Genomic DNA, 3986 nt, shown 5'->3' with positions numbered 1-3986 from the left:
GGGGAATGCATTTTAAAGAAAAGAAACTCACAAATATTCTGTCAAAGTTGGTGTCAACATCGTTGTAGTTTGGTATATCATCCCCAAACTAGTGGGCAGGTTGAGGTCTCTAATAGGGAACTAAAGGAGATTTTAGCTAAAGTTGTCTCTAAATCACGGAATGATTGGAGTCTTAAATTAGATGACACATTATGGGCATATCAGACTGCCTTTAACACTCCGATTGGTGCTTCACCATATCGATTGGTTTATGGGAAGTCCTGTCATTTACCTGTTGAACTAGAATGCAAGGCTTGGTGGGTTATTTGTGAATTAAATTATGATCCTAAGTTATGTGGTCAGAACCGTTTATTGCAGCTAGATGAGCTGGAAGAGTTTAGGCTAAATGCCTATGATAGCTCGCGCATCTATAAAGAGAAAACGAAAAGATGGCACGACAAAAGGATCATACCGCGGGAATTCCATGGGGCAAAAGGTGTTGCTGTTTAATGCCCGACTACGCTTATTTCATGGTAAGCTAAAGTCCAGGTGGAGTGGCCCTTATACAGTGACTGCTGTCACCAAATTTGGGTCCGTTGAATTAGAGAATTCCGAGGGCGAAAGATTTAAAGTGAATGGCCAATATGTGAAGCATTAATATGGAGCAAATGACTTAGTTGGCAAGACTGAAGTTTTCTACTTCGACAATCCAGATGAGCAAGATAATTGAAGTCAAAAGGCTCGTGCGGGACCTCTTAAACCTGCGCTATCCGGGAGGCAACCCGACTTGTAATTTGTTGTACTTTTCTTAAAACATTTAATTCCTTTTTTTGTGCTTTAGATGCTAGTTTTGCAAACGATAGATGATACGTGCATTTTATATAGTCTTTTTAGGCCTTTTCATGCACGTATTTCCATGCTTTTATCGTAGTTTTATGCTACGAAATGCCCCGAATATGCTACTTTGGTTTGTTTTGTCTTATTTGCAGGAATGAACTAGAAAATAGTGAAATCAAGCCTTTTACCGTCCGTTTAGCATGCATTTGGAGGAAGAGTGAATTTGGAGCGGGAATGTAGCTATTTTGAGATGCGCAAAGAAGTAAGATAGCTAGGCGAGCAAAGGAAGAACTTCAAATTGCTAGTGCCTACTTTGGAAAGCCATATATCGAGTTCTACAACAGATATTCAGGTGATTCTAACTGGAGATGAAATTTTGACCTCTTAGCTTTCCAATGCCACCGGAATCGCCCTGTTTGCCCAAGTAACGAAGAAATGGCAGCCGTTTGAAGTTCAAAGTCGCAAAGCAGAAATTGTTCTTTGGAAAGTACTCGATCGAGTACAATTATGTTCGATCGAGTCCTTTTTATACTCGATCGAGTAGTTGCATTTTAGGATTTACTCGATCGAGTAGATTTTCTACTCGATCGAGTGGTTTAAGCTTTAGTTTACTCGATCGAGTGGTTTTAAATCACTCGATCGAGTGGATTCTCTTATGGGCTTGGTCTTTTTAGTTTTATTCCGTCATTAGGTCAAATAAATCCTATTTTCTTATAAATAGGAAGTTAGGACGTCATGTTTAGGGGGCTTCTCCCCTCGATTTTAACCACATACGTTACTTTACTGCTGTTACTTTATTCCTCTATTAATTCCAGATCTATTTCTGTAATTCTTTCCTTCCCTTTCCTCTTTAATTTATTTAATGTTTATTATTCTCCCTTCCCTTATTCTTGCTCTTTTATTCATGTCTAGCTAATTTCTCTACTATTATTAGGTGATTTAATGAATAGATGTTAGTTGCTAATTAGGTTTATAGATTTGTCGTTGTTTAGTCTATGTTGTTAATCGCTGCTATAACTGTATCCTGCTAGTCGATTCGAAGCAATTAGCCTATTTAACTTTGGTAAAACTTGACCTAGACCGAAAGGTTGGAAGGGGTGAGACCCGCAGTGAACAATAGGATGCTTTAGTGAGGGCGAAAGTTAAGCTAATAGCATTTTAGGGCGAATTGAGACCGAAAGGAGATATTCATTGCCCCTTAGACCGACACATCGACTGATCTGTGACCTTAACTGCGATTGACTGACGTTCATTGATGACCCGAAATCCTAGTCCTCTCTCCCTTGCTTATTAATTCTTCTCATTTCTATTTCTCCTGCTTTATCTTTATTTAGTTTAGTCAAACAAATCAAAACCCCCACACCGTGACATTAGATAGATAGAATAGACAAGTAGATAGTAAACCGCCTCCCTGTGGAGATCGACCTACTTACCGCTGACTTCTGTTAGTAGTACTTAGGTATTTATTCTTGGTATAGAAACGACCGTATCAAATTTTGGCGCCGTTGCCGGGGAGCCAACTATTTATTTGTTTGTTTAATTCTATCTGTTTTTAGCCTCAGGGGATTTTTCCCTTGAGGTCGTTCTAATCTTTTTTTTAGTGCTGTTTTGATAGGCCTTACAGGTACTACCTAGACAGTTCTAGGTGAAAGATCGTCAAAGGGAAGGCTTGAGTACCTTTGACCCATCACCTATGTCCCATTATATGGCGCAAAGCGATTTATTTCATGGGGAGATGTGGTGTCTTTGCGAGCACAATGCAACCCTTTGTATGGCAGAAACTGACGAGGTCCTCGATTTCAGGCTTTGGGGACGAGCTATCCATTCCTCTGTAGTTGTGCCGCCGCATCTACCCTATCAACGAGGCTACCAAGAGCCTCCGTTTGTCTGGCCACCGCAACAACAAGATCCTCCTGATATACGGAAAGAAGAGATTGCGGAGCTGAAATCTTTGTTGGAGACACTTGCATCCAAAAGGCAAGAGTGTGATAGACGTATGGAAGCTCAACTCGTTGAGCTGGAGTCTCAAATAGCTCAGTTAGCAGCTGAGTGGGATAATAGGCAACCAGAAGAGGTATACTTTGCCGAGAGCGGTTTTTCCCGTGAAGAAACTGTGTTGCCCAATGCTGAGGATGATTTTTATGACTCGGATTACGAATTGCTATCATATTTCAATGCCTTACACGAGGATTTCAGCACTGTACAGGAAGAATCACTCGATCGAGTGACTTATATTAGTCGATCGAGTGAATTTCCAGAAAAACCGTTCGATCGAGTAGTTCAAAGCACTCGATCGAGTGAAAATCAGGAAGAAAGTTCTCGATCGAAGGACAATTCTACTCGATCGAGTAGTCTGGCCAGAGAGAGCATTGATTCGTCATGTGGATTTTTTCTAGATGACGATTTTGATGATGATAATGGATACGGTGAATCTCCCCTATTCAAAGCCGAGTTGGATGCACTTGAGGCTGCGATTTACGGGTGAAATCCATTGAGGAGGGTGACAAGGAAGCAAAATGAGTCGGTAATTGCTCCTAGCACGGAAGAGGTAATAAATTTCTTTATCTATGATTCCATCGTTGAGAGCAACCAACCCGAGGTAGTAAACGATAATTCTATTATTGTTTGTTTGAACAGTACAATTCCTCATTTTACTCATGCTTCGTATTTCAAGAATATACCCTCTCCCAGATGGTTGATTAATTTAACTGTCTTTCACCGTACTTGTCATCTTGAAATTGTTAATTTGAAGCGGGGCCCTAATTTATCGTCAATTGCTCCGACGCTCCTTTATTATGTGGATAAATTTAGGAGCTCTCATAGGAAATTTGTTAGACTTAAACAGTTGAACATTTTTATTTCCTATATTTTTATTCCACTGTGGTGCTACTTACATTTTTGTGTAGCAAATGCGCGGCTGTTTGATTGGTTGCTGCGCGCTTTGAGCTATTTTGACCAAGCTAATTAAGAGAGGCTCGAAGAAAAAGAAGGTCGAGCTGGGACCTGACTAAGCTAGCGCTACCCGGAAGGCAATCCGGAGATTTACTGTTTTTCATTTTATTTCAGTTTTAGTTGTAATAAATGGTCTTCGCACCATAAACTATATCGGTATGCTTGCTTTGTTAGTTTTGCGGGCTGTTTTTATTGCGTCTTTTGCAGGAATATACTAA

The sequence above is a fragment of the Silene latifolia genome, unplaced genomic scaffold (assembly GCF_048544455.1).
Source record: "Silene latifolia isolate original U9 population unplaced genomic scaffold, ASM4854445v1 scaffold_351, whole genome shotgun sequence".
Lineage (NCBI taxonomy): Eukaryota > Viridiplantae > Streptophyta > Magnoliopsida > Caryophyllales > Caryophyllaceae > Silene > Silene latifolia.
This window is presented reverse-complemented; position numbering follows the sequence as displayed.